Below are 19,347 nucleotides of genomic sequence, written 5' to 3'. Positions count from 1 at the left end.
GGTGACTGGCCGTATTCCAGGTCTAACACCAATGAAATGAGAATATGTGGCATCTTATCCCCTGAAAGCAAGCCGCCTGCCAGACTGAGGAGATGAGAACTGGGATGTTGGACCACTGTGTCCTTATTCAGAAGAAAAATTACCACTGAACTGTGGCTTCAAGGAATTCCCCTCACACAGGGTAAGTTCCACTGGCAAATCTAGACAGGTTGAGGTATGAAAAATGATTTGCTTTGCAAAGCACATGTTGCCAACATCCATGTGATTCATCTCAGATTCTCCAACAGAATTTCTAAATATTTCCCTGTAGACATACATACTGATTAAACATTTAGGGTTTGTCACATTGACTCAGGGCTTGAATTATTTCAGAATTCTTTTGTTCTGTTAAACATTGAAACAGTATGTGCCTTTTAAGACAGTCCTGCCATTGAAGATAGACCCGTCTCTGTAAAAAAGAGATTCATAAATGAGAACACCAGTGAGATTTTTATGAATGCTATGTTTTTGTCACCAAATATATCTGCAGACTCTATGGATGTTCTCTTCAAGAGCTTTAATTCAAAAGTTAAAAATGCTATCGATGCCATTGCTCCAGTAGAGGTCAAGGCGATAACTGGCAGGCGTAAAGCACCCTGGAGAAACACACCAGCAGTACAAAGTATGAAAAGAACATGCAGAAAAGCTGAGCGTATGTGGCGAAAAACAAAACTTGAAGTTCACTATAACATCTATAAAGACAGTCTGCATGCCTTCAATGTTGACTTAGGCAAAGCTAGACAGAACTTTTTCTCTAACATTATAAACTGCAACATAAATATCACTCGCACTCTTTTTGCAACTGTAGAGAGACTAACAAATCCCCCGAGTCAAGTTCCCAGGGAAATGTTGTCTGATGACAAATGCAACGAGTTTGCAACTTTTTTCCTTGAGAAGATCAATAATATCAGAATGGAAATCAGCAAAGCTCCATGCGGCAGTCAGGTCAGTCTGACTTCAGTACATAATACTGTACATTTGTAACTCTGTCTAAATTTCAGACAATTGATCACTAAACCTTGGAGGAAACTCTTCAAAAGAGTGTTTAACTGTTTGTTAGCAGATCTCCTAAAAATAGTAAATACCTCACTGCTTTCAGGAACTTTCCCAGAGTCCCTAAAAACTGCAGTTGTCAAACCTCTACTAAAAAAGAGCAATCTAGACAAAACATTACTGTCTAACTACAGACCAATATCAAACCTTCCTTTTATAGGCAAGATCATTGAAAAGGTTGTCTTCAATCAGCTGACCAAATTCTTGAACTCAAATGGCTACCTGGATAATTATCAGTCTGGTTTCCATCAGCATCACAGCACAGAGACAGTGCTCATAAAGATAATAAATGATATTCGATTGAATTCTGATTCAGGAAAAATATCAGTTCCGGTATTACTAGATCTCAGTGCTGCCTTTGACATGGAAGATCACACCATACTTCTACATAGGCTGGAAAACTGGGTAAGGCTTTCTGGGTTGGTACTTAAATGGTTCGGGTCATACCTTAGAGGGAGAGGTTACTATGTGAACATAGGAAAACATAAATCTGACTGGACACCCATCACTTGTGGTGTTCCACAGGGCTCAATTCTTGCTCCGCTCCTCTTCAATTTGTATATGCTCCCACTTGGCCAAATAATGAAAAACTACCAAATTGCCTACCACAGCTATGCAGATGACACTCAGATCTACCTAGCCCTCTCACCCAATGACTACAGGCCTATTGACTCTCTTTGCCAGTGCATTTATGAAATTAACAACTGGATGTGTCAAAACTTCATTCAGTTAAATAAAAACAAAACTGAAGTCATTGTATTTGGTAACAAGGATGAAACTAACAAGGTAAACACATACCTTGACTTAAGAGGTCTAAAGACACAAAGTAAGGTAAGAAAATCTTGGTGTCATTTTAGGGTCTGGCCTTAGTTTCAGCAGTCATGTCAAAGCAATAAGCAAATCTATACTACCATCTCAGAAACATAGCCAGAATCAGATGTTTTGTCTCAAACCAAGATTTAGAGAATCTAGTTCATGCTTTCATCACCAGCAGGGTGGATTACTGTAAAGGACTCCTTACAGGTCGTCCCAAAAAGACCATCAAACAGCTTCAGCTCATACAGAACGCTGCTGCCAGGATTCTGACCTGAACCTGAGCATATCACTCCAATCCTCAGGTCCTTACACTGGTTACCAGTTACTTTTAGAATCAACTTCAAAGTATTATTAATTGACTATAAATCACTCAATGGTCTAGGACCTGAATACATTTCAGATATGCTTATTGAATATAAACCAAACAGACTTCTCAGATAATTAGGATCAAGTCAGTTAGAGATAACAAGGGTTCACTCAAAACAAGGCGAGTCAGCGTTTAGCCATTACGCCACCCGTAGCTTGAATCTGCTTCTAGAAGACATGAGATGTTCACCAATATAGCTACTTTTAAATCCAGATTAAAAACACACTTGTTTAGCTTTGCATTTACAACATGAGCACTGTGCTGGTTTACATCAACTGCACTTCTATTTCTAATTTCTTTTTCTTTTGTTCTTGTTCTTGTTCTTATTCTTTTTATATATACACTCACATTTTAATCAATTTTATTGCCGTTTCATTGTTTCTTAAAATCTAAAGTTGTATTTGTGATCTTAAATCATTTGCATTTTAAAGAGACGTCATATTTCTCTTTGTCAATCATTTTATGTAAAGCACTTTGAAGTGCCCTTGTGTATGCAATGTGCTATAAATAAACTTGCCTTGCCTAAGACTGACTATATGTTCAAAACCCTACAATTCCTACCAATTAAAAACAATGACAATATGACAAAGTTTTTCTTGTATATTTGACATATTTAATGTATTATACATGTATATTGATTTTAAATAAATAGGCTACATAAATATTTTAGGTTAAAATGTAAAATGTAATTCTTAGCTTTTTTTTGTTCCTGCAGTTCACCCATGAACAATACTTATGTACAATTTACCCAGTGGGTGTGAACTGTTCGTCTCGTCCATCATGAACCACAATAAATACAGTAAAACTAAGAGTTAGCTTTTTTTATATGGACCATTAGCTCTCTGTGATTGCTCTAAAATTTTAACAAAGCCAGAACCTTGTACCCTGACAGTATGCCATTCAATACAAGCTATACTTTTAGCATTGCTCTCAACCACATTGTTCTTGTGTTCTTTTGATTGAACTGCCACATTTTATGCCTAGGGGACAAAACCGAAGTGGAACATGATATGGATTAAAATCATTTTACATGAAAAGGATAACAGAGGCAATCAAAAGTTGGCCGAGTCAGGTTCGAGGGATTATTATTTTTCTGCTGTTCTTCTTTCCAAAAAGACAGATGTTTTATTCAGTTTCCCCCATCTATTGTACATTTCTTTCTCTACTTGTCCATTTTGTCATGGCTCTGCCTCTATTAGTCATGTTTTTCTTGGTCCTGTGGCAGAGCCATGGCAAAGCCTTTGGTTATGTGTGGAGAGAAACATATTATTGTCCTTTTAACAATAATATGCGTTCTCTCCAGTGTCTCGTCATTGGCCCCGCCCCTCTTATTTCATGTATTGCTTCCCTGCTGTGTTTGATTACCCTCACCTGCCCTGTGTCGTTATCCTTCGTTTGTCTTCCCTATGTAATCCCCTCATGTTTCATTGTCCTGTGCTCAGTCATTGTATGCGTTCAGTATACCCTTGTCCTTGTGTGCATCCCATGTTGCTGCTATTGCATGTTCCTGTTGTTGCCGTTTCGTCGTCTTAGTAAGTGTTTAGTTTAGTCCTTGTCAAGTGTTTATCAGTCTAGTGTTTAGTTAGTCTTCGTTCTGTGCTTGTTTATTATTTTCTTGTTCCTGTTTTTACCCCATCGTGGGTCTTTGTTTTGTGTTTATTGTGTAAATCAGGGGTCACCAACTAGCGGACTCCGGTCCGAATGCGGACCGCGAGATGCGTCCGTCCGGACCTCAAAGCCTTTTGACATAATAAATAAATGAACGCCACATTATATTCTAATGCAATCAAATTTATACCAGGCACATCAAGGTCCGCTCAGTAGCAGATTGGGTCCTACGGCACCACGGACGGTTAACATATGCGGCGCGCACAGTTGCTACGTTCAGACATCGATGAGTGAAGAGAGCCGAGACATAGAGACAGACTCGCTGCACAGCGCACAGACGTAGCTCTCAGTGACTGAAAAACAATGTCCTTTTCAAAAGTTAGAAAAGTTGATGCCGAAAACCATGTTTTCCGAGATGAATGGCTCGAGAGCTTTGCATTTATTCTTCCTGCATCGGTTTGTTTCATTTGCTCGGAGTCTGTTGCGGTTGTCAAAAGAGGAAACCTTAAACGGCATTATGAAATTACAAAGAGACACTTTGTAGAAACTTGCCCGCAGCAGTCTGGGTCTACACGGAAACATATATTATACACGGAAAATATGTTAGCTCAAAGCCCAGTAGTAGCGATCTACACGGGTCCTCCCTCACTCACTTACCGCCCAACAACCAGCATATGAATGTTCACTAAAATACAGTGGATCTTAGGAAAACATAACAAGCCCTTTACTGGTGGGAAAATAGTAAAAGAGTGCATGGAGTCTGCGTGTGAAACACTTTTAGAAGGAAAATAAAGACATGAACTAAAAGAAAATATTGAACAAACTTGCAAATTCAGCTGCAACAGCCACAAGAAGAGCTGAAATGTTATCAGAGGATGATCAGTCACAACTTGATGCTGCTATTTGGTCATCTTAGTTCAGCAGAAAACAACACTTTAGTTTTCTTTTAAAGTTGTTAATGTTGAAATGAATGTACTGTATATTCAGTGCAGGTTTAGAGATTAGGGCATTTTGCACATTTTCCTTCATTATATTGTTGTCAGACATTGTAATGCCGTCGTATAGATATGAAAAGACATGTTTATTTCTTTGGTCTGCCAAAAACCATAAATTCATGTTTTTAGGTATTTAATTGTCCGGACCTCGGCTGGTAAGGAGGGTTCGTTTACTGGACCTCAAGCGATTTTAGTTGAAGACTCCTGCTGTAAATAAAGTCTTTTGTGTTAACCCCTTCATCCCTCGCAATTGGGTTCTTCCCCACGAGAATCGTGACACATTTCTCTTCCCCTCTCTCTCCTCTTCACTGTTTAACCAGCACATTATTTTCTGATCTATGACCTAATTATACAATTAGCATTTATATCTAGTAATTGATTACGCTGTTATTGTTCTACAGGTCATAAAACACAATGGAGTATGAACTATACAACATCAGTTTTAGCTTTAAACACAGAAGTAATTAGAGTACAGAGTACTTTAGGATGGGTAAAAATGTTAGCCCAAGTCTTGACATTACAATAATTACAGACTATTTATAGACATATCACTGCAAACAAAGCATATATAATGTTTTGCCTGAGATATATTGCCTAAATTACCTGACACCTGAGAAAGGTGAGTGGTAGTTGTGTTATAACAAATTCCAACTCAAACCCTAAAATTAAGATTTAAAACTACAAAGCCCTTAGAGTTTAGATTGCTGTCTCCCCCTTGTGGCCAATTCTCTTATAGTAAAGCAGTTTCATTGTCAAATTTAGCGTGATTAGGAATTATACAAATATATTATTTTGAAACTTTGTTCATTATATTTCTTTTGTTTTATCACAGAGTTTTCTCATTCATTTTGTCAGTTTTGTGTCTTCTTATAGACTTTCTCTCTCTTTTCAAGTTTCCCCTTTTCTTCAAAGGTGCTGATGTGTGCATAATGAATAACATTCATCAAAGTCACAATGGCTTTGATATGAGTTAATTCACAGCACCACTGTATCTTTCCTCAACCAAACCGAATGAATATCTCATCCTGACGTGGGAGAGAGACAACTATTTAATCCAAACCTACCGAGCCGTGTGGTACATTTGCTTTACAAAAACAGTCACAATTTGCTTTACAAAAATAGTCAAAAACCCTTGTGACAACGGTATGTTCTTTAGAATATCATTATTTTTGACTGAAAAAATATGTAGATTTCTTTGTTATTTGTAAAAATAACCATCATGATTTGTTTCAAATATGGCAGTTAACATTTTAATTGATATTTTTATCAAACATTTAACATTTTTTAATTATGTCTGTGTCCACCAGAGTGCTAGCTAAGAATTTTTCGGCCTCTGGCTGTATATTGAGCCTTGCAATACAATATTACTTTGATTTTTGTGGGTCCCCTTTCACACATGGGCTCCTGAATCATTACCGTCTTTCACCCTCTATAGCTACAGTCCTACTTTTCACACTGTTAAATGCACAAGAAAACTAAAAAAAAAATTCATTAGGAGAAGAAAGTGGTCCCAAATTGGCTGTGTGATGAACAACACAACTCAATGACATGGATTCATGAAAGCACATCCATGACAGTTGCCACTGCACAAAACTTTAAACACATTCATCATATCTTAAAGAGAAGTTGATGACGCATACAAAGACAGAAGTGCACACACACGGTATGCCAAAACATGTACATGTTGTACAGAGACGACCCTGTTCTTGTCATCTGTTCTGGTGTCTCTAATGAGTCATGCATTACTAATGTGGCACTGATGAACCAAATGTTGGTAGTGCAGAGAACATTTCTCATGAATAGAAAACCAGAGAGAAAGAGAAAATCGGTATTTAAATTTGAAGTGTGTTATCTCTGAGCCACTAGCATCAACACATGAAACTGCTTAAAGTTAAAAATTACAAAGCCTACTTTTTCATGAAATATTGCAGCATTTATTGTAAATAGTTTATCAATGTGGGTCATTATCTTTTTAAAATTCGTGCGCCCCTTATCATTTTTTGTTAAAATCTGAAAATGCACTTCTGCCCTCTAGTGACTATCCGTCTTAAATGACATATGTTAGACGGCTTGGGCGGAGCATCCGTTAACTCCTCCCCTTCAACCGTCAGTCAGTACCAGTTCCATTTCAAAATGCAACTACTGTTATTATACATGAAATCAAATCGCAGTGTTAAACACAAGCCACGTTCACTATGTTTCTCATTCGAAATTCCATTTTACTTGAAAATGCGTCAAAATAAAATCACAACTTCCGGTTCAAAGGGATTTTAACTTATGCATTCATGACTCATGCAATAATGACTGTTTTCATATGAGTTTCCTAAACACTTTCCTCTTTACACCATCGGCCGGTGGCAGGGGCAAGTAGGGGTAAAGTGCCTTGCTCAAGGGCACCTCAGTCGTTACCCGTCAGCCCTGAGGATCGAACTAGCAACCTTCTGGTCACGAGTTCGACTCTCTAACCATTAGGCCAACCATGGAATGTGGAGATGATTGATGAATCTAAAAGTCACTAACAAAGCAGATATACACTCCACTACTGCCCCTGAGTTAAACGCTGTCATGTTTTATGGAATACTAACTGAAAAATGACAATTTGTATAACCACTGAGAAACAGCATGTGATTTTATATTGCATAGCACAGCACGGTAGGACTTCCATTTCAGATCTGAGATGCTACTGTTTTGCTTCACACCTCTAAGCCCCCCATCCCCAATCCTTACTCCAGCGTTTTAACCATTTAAATAAAATCATTACAAAACTCAGTACCACTGGGCAAAGCCACGCTGAATAATTTAACAGGACTATTTTCATACACAAATACACAGGGGATGCCGAGCAGAGGCTGAAATGGATGATGTCATCCTCCTTTCACTTACTATACAATGTTGTCGCACAGACAGCGACCTCACACATGCAGCCATCATGAGCACAACCCCATTATCCCTATAGTAAGCTTAATATTAATTTAGGAATAGAAATACTTCCAAAGAAGGAAATTGCTGAATTAAAAGTTACACTACACAATGTTATCTGAAATGAAGTCTGATAATGTAATGTATAGCAGATACGACTGAATATGCTCAGGGTGAGGGGTAATACCACTGGGAGAGCCCGAGATGGAGTTTGTCACATTAGATAAATGACTGGTTGTAACAATGCCTTTTCTTTATCAAAGGCAGGCAGACGGGTGGCACTGTGCCATTTCACTCACCGTGTACTTGGATGCTCAGAGGGCATCGACCACTGGGAAAGAATAGTAATAGCTTAGCATGAAGAGGACAATAGATTGTAAACCTTCTCTTTTGTCCGGGGGAAGAGGTTTTGGCACATTAATTTGATTTTAAATAGGGGCTCAAAGCATTTAAATGAAAAACTAACCTAACACATGACTGGGTTCAAGGGTTGGCATTTAATACAATGATAATTAAAAGAACTAATGATACGTTGGATTTCAAAGTAGCCTCTGTTACACGTATGTTTAAAGATCTGAATATGGCAGAACAGAGATAAAAGAAAACTATAAATGCTATAAACTAACAATATTCAGTCATTTAGACACAACCCTGCCCTACATTTACCTCAGTGCTTCTTTTTGCTTCTTAGGCCCATAGTTGTCCTCATACACTACTGTTCGATCCTTTCCAAAACACACATCAATGCACTTAATGTGCACCTCTACATCTCAGAAAGATGAGACAGTTAGCATTCATCATCACTCTTGAGCTGATGCAAGCTGACAGAGCAACACTAACAGTAACTCAAATATTCAGGCCAGTCAGTTTTTAGTTCTCTTGAGAGATAAAAGAAAGCACCTCTCACATCCAGTTTGGCACATGTTCTAGGACACTGTTCTACAGTGGTTTGAAGTGACATCATCACAGTTCACCTTAGCCTGGATAGAATCAATGCCTAGAGACCAGATAAACAAAAGCACAGAAGCATGCTTTTGTCTTTGTCTCTCTGGATGCATTCAGTGCAACTCACAGTTTGAGATTTTTAAGCACGCTTCAATTGGTGATGAGAGCAGATACAATAAAGCAGCGAAGATCTCAGTTGCTTCTTTATCTGATTGATTGAAACTCCATTACTGGGAAATGGTTTTCTTTGACCGGTCATTAGTGTTACACTCAAAATGACTTTCTGCACAAGTGCTTTACTTGAAATAATCTCTTGATCACTGACATTGTATAAGGCCATGGCCATTTGGAACAGGATTTCAAAGGAAATACACTTTAATATGTAATTCCCTTGTCGGTTTGTGAGGTTACCATGTCTGTTCTGATTATTTTCACTTGACTGGTAATAGCTCAGGATTCCCCCACCTTTTTTGATTGCCCCATTTTGGGATTTCTCTCTTTCTGTCTGTCTCACATGACCAGCTCTAACAGGACGCTCAACATCTTTGTTCAGCTGACCATTAAATGTTAAGATGCTTCTGGCTTGTTTCTCCAAGATTCTTATGTGACTGGGAATCATTGTAAAAAGTCTCCAGTATATAATTTTGAACATATGCTTTTAAATTCAAACTTTTAAATTTATGAACATTTTACAATCAATGTTTCAGTTTTACATTTTAAATATGTGAGACATTTAAATTTGAATGGAGTTCGATTATTTGGTTTGCGAATGGCAACCAATGGCTTACTATTTCTCATGTATTTCTCCAATGCTCGGTTTTAAAAATAGTTTTCCCAGCCATACAATCAGGCATTTTTTTTAGTAAAATCAAGCTGTTTTCGTTACCAATAAAACTTATATTTTGTTTTCTCAGGTGGATGTTTGTCCTTTTATGACAACTAGCTACAACAGTCACTGTACTTTAAAATACCTTTTCATAATCTGCTTGAAGATTATAATATTGTCATAGTGTCTCTGAGGCGATTTGCTATTTAGGAATATTGTAGTTCCTATGATTTTTTAATGAGGGGACTACTTTATTCAGGCTTTGGGACCCATGCAGCATCTATGTATCACTCTGGGGAGATCTAATGGTTATGTCTAAAGGTTAAATGATAGAGAACAAATCATTTTATTGCAGTTTGTTTATTAAAGATGCTCGCATAGAAATTAAAACAGTAGCGATACTTTTTATGAATGTAATAAACCAGGAATTCAATTTGATTTTCCTCGTGGGTCATTCCATTTCAGAGAACATGTACTGTAGGGCCGTCACAATCTAGCATGAGCTCAGTTGATAGAGCATTGCGCTAACAATGCAAGGTTGTTGGTTTGATCCCAGGGAACGCAAGGTTGTGGGTTTGATCCCAGGCAACACACACTGATGAAAGACATGTATAGTCTAAAATGCACTGTAAGTCGCTTTGGATAAAAAGCGTCTGCCAAATGCATGAATGTAAATGATGGAGGTAGTAATGCTCTGAAGCATCAAGTTTAATTCATGATGTTGCATGTGCTGGACAGAGATCTGCAAAGTATGTGTGTGCTTGTTTTGTTTTTGGGATGGTAAAGATGCAGTGTATAATTTCTGACCCATTATCAAAAACTAAGAAATCATGAAATAGTATTTTTTTATTTTTCTAGCATTAATTATAGAATTGTTAAACATGTGTCATGAAGCTGTTGATTTGTGTCTCTAAATAAATGGGTGTATTGACATGTTCAAGAAAGGTTCAGAAAGGTTAATGTGATGCATTTGTTGGTGAAAAGGTTAATGTATGATCTGAATATTTATTGGGGGGACTGCAATACATTACATGTCACTATTTACCATAAAGTTATTTGTACAATTTTCTTGTATACCCACCCTGAAATGTATTTTTCCTTTCATGCAGTGGTGTATGAAATTTATATATATATTCTTATACATTATAAAATCATTGCTTTTATTCAATACCATTCACAGTTGTGAATTTTATATACAATTTTAGAACTATCGCTTAATAGAATAATATTTCACAGGGTACGATGCATTTTTTCTTCTGCCTGCCAGCAATGTGTTCATCATGAATAGTTGGCAAAGATGGAGAACACCGTGTGACAGGTGACGTAAATAAGACGTGGATGGCATGAAGTAGAGTTTTCACCCATCAAACGGTGATCACTCCTGTTTATGGACAGAGGATTGAACGTGAGCAGGTGTCAGTACCTCACTGAGCAATTTACATCTTCAGCCCCCAACCTGCCTGTGTGCTGTTTGTTCAATGTGGTCACTTGGTCAGAGGGTAGGGACGTGAAGCATAACGTTTTAGCAAAAAAATTATAATGAGATGAAGAAAAATTCCTTAAAAAAAAACTAAACATAAAACGGGGTATTTATTTATTTTGTTATTTATATATATATATTGTTTTTGTTATTACAACCCAGTACACACACACTTAAACACAATAGCAACCACAAATAGAGTTTTTCTTCACCTCTTTTTCAGTCTAGTTATGCCCTCTTCAGACCCTTTCCATTATGATCTTCCACTCTAGCAACAGTTCAATCTCTTTCTCTGTCTGCACATTATACCACATATTTAACTGAGCAGTGGCGTTCTAAAAGTCTAACTGGCTACCAGCCGCGTAACTTCTGTTTACCACCCCTCCCCCTCAAGAACAACAGAGTCCTCTATAGTTTGACATGGCCAGCGTCCACAAAGATTAGATTTGAATTTATGAAGATTGCTTCACCTAGGTCGGTGGTGTAATCTATGCGGTTGTAGTATTTCACATGTGGCCCCCTCGTCGCCAAGCGACCCAGGGGCCCCATATTTCACCATGACAACGTAATCACAGCTCCGCATTAAAAAGTCATTATTGTTTAGAATGGGTGCCTCAGAAAAACACTGGCTATAAAATCTCTTAGCCTTTGTCTCTCAGCACACATGTTTACTCAAGAGCACAAGCTCAGGTGATTTAAATGGGCACCTCAGAACTCCATTGATCTAAGGAGGCGTTTGTGCCAGCACAGAAATACAGACTCAGACTTGTGTGTATGAAACCTTGTCGAGTCGACGAAAAAATAAAGTCCTTTATTGCAAGTATGGACACTGTATTTCTTACTTGCGTTAATGACAGCTCCTTGTAAAAAGACGAGTCAAGTTCTTCCACAGACTGAATCAATAATTTCTATTTGAATCTTGCTTTGTGCACAGGGGCATTGTGATGTTGGAACTGAAAAGGGCCCTGCCCAAACTGATGTTTTTAAAAAAAGCACACAATTCTCTAGAATATCATTACCATGGGTAGTTGACAGACCAATATGCAAATTTGTCCGATGGTGTGACAGTAAAAAATTAGAAAAAATAACAATGGAGATAAATCTCTCTTATGCTATTTGATGTGATATATAAATATTAATAATATAAAACAATGTAAGATTAATAGTTTGTTTTCTAAATCTTGCTATGTCACACATCATAGGACACAGTACCGTCCTTCGGATGAGACGTTAAACCGAGGTCCTGACTCCCTGTGGTCATTAAAGATCTCTTGGCACTTCTCATAAAGAGTAGGGGCGTAACCCCGGTGTCCTGGCCAGATCCCCTCCACTGGCACTTGTCAATCATGGCCTCCTAATAATCCCCACCCTCTGAATTGGCTCTATCTCTCTCCTCTCCACATATAGCACTTTGGGTGTACAGCAATACACAGAAAAGTGTCACGGTCCCACCGTCTTGTTTGTGAAATTCTAGTCGTGTGGCGGGATCGGGGCAGAGTCCTTAGGTTTTATGTGAGAACCATGAGTTGTTTGTTTTTACTTCTCATGTGTTTTCTCGTGTCTCGTCATTGGCCCCGCTCCTCTCCCTTGTTATCTTTCCCTGAGTGTTTGATTACCCACACCTGCCCTGTGTAGTTATCCTTCGTTTGTGTAGCCTGTGTGTGTGTGTGTGTGCGTGTGTGTGTGTGCGTGCGTGCGTGCGTGCGTGTGCGTGTGTGCGTTGGTGCCACCTGATAATGGGGACATTTGACCTGAATACATACCGACTCTGTGAGGACACAACGTAACTGAAACGACACGGCTGATGTCCTGCGCCATAAACAGGCTTAAGAGCTTCCCACCAACCACTTCCCGCGTTTTCTCAATATGTCCTAATATGCACGTTATACCGGTTTTTCAGTGTGTGTGTGTGTGTGTGTGTGTGTGTCCAATTGACTGTTTTATCTTAACAACATAAACAAACTTTACTGCGCATGCGCACTTTTGTGACTCCAACTTGACTTCTAGTACATATTCAAAAACAATAGAGTGCCTGTAGATTATTTCTGATAACAATCAAAAGAAACCAAGGAGAACCGTTACTTGGCTAAACTTGTCTCTCCAATATTTGAATTTAGACTCCGATGCCAAGCTCAGCCGCTGGATGTCTATGTACCATATGGTTTCTTGAAATGCGACCAAACTACAGGACCCATTCAACAAATAGTTTATTTAATAAAATGAACATACAACAAAATTTTACAAATCGTTTATTTAATACAATTATTATACAGTAAAATGAGAATACAAATTATTGTTAACATAAATTATAAAATATTAATAGTTATATTATTATTAGACACTAGCCAAACACAAACTGGAAGTTAACTGGGGTCAGGCGAGTGAGCGTCCGATGAAACGGTCTATGATTTCATTCATAGTGTCATTTTGTAATGTCAAAGCAGACTAATCTGTCCAAACAGAATCACAAAGAAAACATTCCATACTGACACAAGCATTCAGAAGCTTTTTCATCAACATATAAAGCTCTTCAAGGTTGTAAAACTGTCAAAAACAGGCTTTGCTTTGATTCAGTGTGCTTATGTCTCTAAAATGTTTGACATCCAGCCTGTGGAAACACCCTTCATTTTGACACATGGGTAAACCCTACCACTTCATCCCTCCAGATGCTGCACAATTTGCTGGGATAAATCTCATTCTTTCAAGGCAGCTCACCTAACTGTCATTCACCTTCTCAAAAGTGATTCAGTTAAGAATAGCAAACTCTCTCCAAGTCCCAAGGGCTTATGGGTATCAGTTTATTGTGTTTTATAGCTTAGCATGATGCTGCTTGGGGTGGTCATGGAGCTTGACCTTGGGTTATTGTCCTTGACTCTGTGGCTTTATTCTCGACCTGATGGGTCTGGAGAAGCCCAGACCAGTGTACTGTACACTACAAACCCCGGAGTAAATAAAATTAGATTTACTGTCTGTTCCTGTGGTATTGACACACAGGATGTAATTATGCATTAAGGAACGGCCATTAAGTCATGCTATCCTGCATTGTTTAAAGGGGAATGAAAAAAGTGTGTATGAGGGTTATAAGGAAGGACTGTGTACAGATATGTAGACATGAACAAAATACTACCCTCTCTAGATTTGGATTTTTTTCTCCTCTTTTTGTGTATTGCACTGTGCACATTGTTTTCTAAGTGGATCAATAAAGACTATTCATGAGTCTGCCACCTTTCATGAATGGAATTTTCCCCCCAAATCGATATATTCCCAGCTGACTGCATTATCACCTCTAAGCAGAGGCGTATTAAGACCTCATGGTGCCCCTGGGCAACAGCCCTAGAGGTGCCCCCCATCCACCCAACTACCCACTGCAAGAATCCACTCATTAAAAGATTTATATATTAAAAGATTTAATAAGAAAGAAACTCAGCAATTTACAATATACTATTTTACAAGAATTACACATTAACATGACACTTTTGTAGAAAAGAACACAAAAGCATCAAGCATTTTTAACAATTAGGCCTACTGTAGTTAAGGGGCACCATGCTTTCTGTTGTAATGTTACATTTATTGATGTAGTGGAAAAAAAATCACTAACAATTTTTTTAACAGGTGTAAATGTTGTGCGTGCCACAAAGTGGGGGTACAGGGACATTATATATATAAAATGTCAGGGATGGTGTGCGGAAGAACCCAAATGCAGGCAGGCAGTGGTTAAACAAGAAATATTTATTTAACAAACACCAAACAAAAACCCACGATGGGGTATAAATCAGGAACAACACTAAGAACAAACAGAAACCAAAAGACTTCCCACGAAGGGCAAAACAAGAAAAAAACAACTAGACTTATTAATCAAAAAGATAAAGACAAGACTAAACTAACACACGACATCCAAACAAGGCAAGACTCCATCAAGGTATAACTCAAACAGACAGGGGCACGGAACAAAGTACAATCCACGAACACAAGACAAAGAAACAAGAGGGTATTTAAAGGGAAGACAAACGAGGGATAATTAACACAGGGCAGGTGTGGGTAATAAAACACTCACGGAAAGTTAACGAGGAAACGAGAGGAGCGGGGCCAATGACAAGACACTGGAGAGAACGCATATTATTGTCAAAAGGACAATATGTTTCTCTCCACACATAACCAAAGGCTTTGCCATGGCTCTGCTACAGGACCAAGAAAGACATGACTAAATGAAGCAGAGCCATGACAGAAGCCCCCCCTTTAATGAGCACCTCCAGGTGCTCACCAAGGGGTAGACGGACGAGACAAGACCAACTGGGTGACAGAAAGGACAAGGCAAAACAAAGAAAATAAAATCAAGGGCAGACAAGACAACATAATAACAGGACTTCAATTTTTTATTGTCATTGCACATGTACAAGGCAACGAAATGTGACCTCTGCATTTAACCCATCCAGAGAGTAGTGAACACACGTACCCCTGGAGCAGTGGGCAGCTATCACTACAGCACCCGGGGAGCAAGTAGGGGTAAGGTGCCTTGCTCAAGGGCACCTCAGTTGTTACCCGCCGGCCCTGGGAATCGAACCGGCAACCTTCTGGTCATGAGTCCGACTGCTTCTTAAATTAGCTACAAACTGCCCCTATTCCCAAGTCCCACCCAACTTGGGTGGGACAGTAAAAATAACAAACAAGGGAGGGGGGGTGGGGCAAAACAAGGGCCCATAGGGGGCAGTCCATGGGGGTGGGGAATAGTCCCAGTCCCCGGCTGCGCTCGAGGGCGCGAGTCTCGGGGACTTGGAGAGTCCTGGGAGGACAGTCTTTGACCCTGGGAGTCTCCCAGGGACCGGCTGGAAGCCGGCTGGACAGGGCTTGACGCCGGCTGGAAGGCCGGCTGGACAGGGCTTGACGCCGGCTGGAAGGCCGGCTGGACAGGGCTTGACGCCGGCTGGATCACCGGCTGGGACGCCGGCTGCAGCGGACTGGAGCCGGCTGACCCGGCTGGATCACCGGACTGGACGCCGGCTGGATCACCGGACTGGAGCCGGCTGGATCACCGGACTGGACGCCGGACTGGATACTGGACAGGACATCGGCAGCACCGGACTGGACATCGGCATGCACATGGACTCACCGGACTGGACCACATGGACACCGGGCTGGACACAGACTGGACGCCGGCTGCACCGGACTGGACGCCGGCTGCACCGGACTGGACTGACCGGCTGCACCGGACTGGATGCGCTCCCTGCTCCAATTGCCTTTTCTTCTTCAGCCGAACCACCCGACTGGTGGTCGGCGAAGGAATGAGGTGAAGGGCGCAGCTGGCTCCGGGTTGGACGCCTCCGACGAGGAACTCCAGGACTCCCTCCTTCCTCGCCTACCTCGAGGCTGACTGGTGGGGGAGAGGTGCAGGGAGTGAGGCGAGACGGTGAGGTGATGCCCACGACTCCGATCTGGATGGCACGATCCTCCGGGATCACGGGCAGTGGGGAAGAAAGACTGGGCTGGACTGAGACCCTGGGCTCCGGCCGATTCATGGCGTTCCTGATCATGTCCGTGAAGCCCAGCGGTCTCAGCATCTTCATTTCTGCCCGTGACAGCGGTTCGTTCAGACCGCCGTTGAACATGCCATCTGCTCCACCTCATCATGGACCATCTCCCCTGCGGTCTCAAAGAATCGTCGCGCAAACTCCAAGACGTCGGAGTAGCCCTGTCGCAGACCGCAGAGGAGATGAGACCTGCCTGGATCGCTTGCCTCCATTATGCCTGCTGGGTTCAATTCTGGTTCGTGGATTCTGTCGATGGTGTGGGAAGAACCCAAATGCAGGCAGGCAGTGGTGAAGGGGTTAAACAAGAAATATTTATTTAACAAACACCAAACAAAAACCCACGATGGGGTATAAATCAGGAACAACACTAAGAACAAACAGAAACCAAAAGACTTCCCACGAAGGGCAAAACAAGAAAAGAACAACTAGACTTATTAATCAAAAAGATAAAGACAAGTCTAAACTAACACACGACATCCAAACAAGGCAAGACTCCATCAAGGTATAACTCAAACAGACAGGGGCATGGAACAAAGTACAATCCACGAACACAAGACAAAGAAACAAGAGGGTATTTAAAGGGAAGACAAATGAGGGATAATTAACACAGGGCAGGTGTGGGTAATAAAACACTCACGGAAAGTTAACGAGGAAACGAGAGGAGCGGGGCCAATGACGAGACACTGGAGAGAACGCATATTATTGTCAAAAGGACAATAATATGTTTCTCTCCACACATAACCAAAGGCTTTGCCATGGCTCTGCTACAAGACCAAGAAAGACATGACTAAATGAAGCAGAGCCATGACATAAAACCTATGTAGGCCTATAGTTTGCATGTATGTATTCACATTAGGGGGACAATGGAACAGTGTACAGATTTTCAGGACATTGGAACATTAATTCACCAAAGTGGCATTCACCAGATTACAATGTATAGCAAGGTTATTTATAAACATAACATGAAACGTTATTACTATTTTAACTGCTAGGGTGACGCACTAAACAGACGGGTTTCATTTCACATACAGCTATTCAAATGCTCCTTTTAAGCACAGTATGTTTATATTCTTCTTACAGACTCCTAAACGATCACATAAGTACTGCGATAAAAGTGTACTCCGCTAAAAAGTAAACATATGAATTGATTGCTATAAGTGATGACACCGTTCTTCACTTTCACTTTAAAACGCAGGTTTGGACCTTAAATAGTGCCCTTACCTCCACGTACTACAAGCATACATTATCGGCACTATACCAGTTTATTTCTGACGCATGCCATGTATATATATACCTTTGTTAATCAGTGCTAATCCCCACATTTTTAGTGCGCTCTGCACCGTTCCCCCTTCCGTCTGTTTGAATCTTAAAACGACTCGCCTCATAACACTCACTTGTGATTGACTGAATGTTAATTCACTCAAATCTATGTAACAAACCAGATAACACGGGCGAGAATGTTGGCGGAGGTGTGTCGAAAAAGTGTGGAGGACAGAACCATTTTTATCTGAAAGTTGGGCATTCCCGCACATGGTGCCACGCCTATTTAGCGCAGATGCGTGACTTAAATCTTAAAAAACGAGTGCTTCTGTACATTTATATATATTTTATTTTGTATTGCTGGTTTATTTGGTGGCCCTAAAGTCTTGGTGCCCCTGCACTCGCCCAATTGCCCATATGGTTAATCCGCCTCTGCCTCTATATCTATCCCGGCGCCTCATCCCAGCAGCCCAGTGTTTTAAAAAACGTATGAGTTCTGTGTATACTATCGATTACAGTATTAGTCTTATTAACCATAAGTTCACTGTCTGCAAATGGTTTAACGCAGCTGCAGTTCTCTCTCCTTAATGCGATTCTATGCCAGGCAATATTTTCCCTGGTGGACTTCACAGAGGATGTTTCTGTATTAAGAGTACCTTTTCAGAGAAGCAGTTGTAGTCAAGCTTACAATACATAACATTATGCCTATAGTTTTACACATTATAATGTGAATGTTACACAATACTCATTTATCAGTGCAAAGGGATGTCTAAGTTTAAAATATATTTAGAAGAAAAAACATCATACAGTACATTGAATTGTTTAAACTGTCATTTATCATAATATACTTAATGGTAACATAAATAAATAACATTTTTTTTACAATTTTGCACAATGTAATTGTTTGTATTTGTATTGGATGACCTGTAATGGTCTATGTGTGCATCATAAAGCAAAATCAGTTTAGAACTGCTAATTTACAGTTCATGAGTTTTGAGACATTGGCACTCATATTACTGACTGGTTTCATCTCTAGTGTCTTTGCTTGTGTTATCCTTACACTCTCCATTACCAGTTGATTTATGCCCATCCAAAAGGCGAACAAGGCAAGAAAGGGATCCTGTGAGATCATTGGTTACATTCTGAGTTACCATCTACAATTTAATTAAGTTACAGGGCACTAGGGTGTTGGCCAGCTGTTGGGAGTATTAAGAAGGGTGGAAAGGATATCTGGTAACACAGCCCTCCTTGAGCTTCCCCATGGGGTGATTACAACCGGGCAGAAGCCTTTCTGGTGCGCATAAAACCAAGCTTGACTGATGCATTTGAAATTCATATGTCTGAGTAGACCTGAGATGGCACAGCAAAAATAAATTAGGTTGGTTGCAAGTGAATATGAAACTTTAACTTCTGTCATGGGAACCATATATTACAGTGGATGTTTTGCTACACTAACATGGATCATTTTAAGTCCTTTTACGTTTGAGATCTATTTTTTTTATTTTAGAGCCCTT

Source organism: Triplophysa rosa, linkage group LG10 (genome assembly GCF_024868665.1).
Source record: "Triplophysa rosa linkage group LG10, Trosa_1v2, whole genome shotgun sequence".
NCBI classification, from domain to species: Eukaryota; Metazoa; Chordata; class Actinopteri; order Cypriniformes; family Nemacheilidae; genus Triplophysa; species Triplophysa rosa.
The sequence above is the reverse complement of the archived record's forward strand: the minus strand, read 5'-3'. Positions refer to the sequence as shown.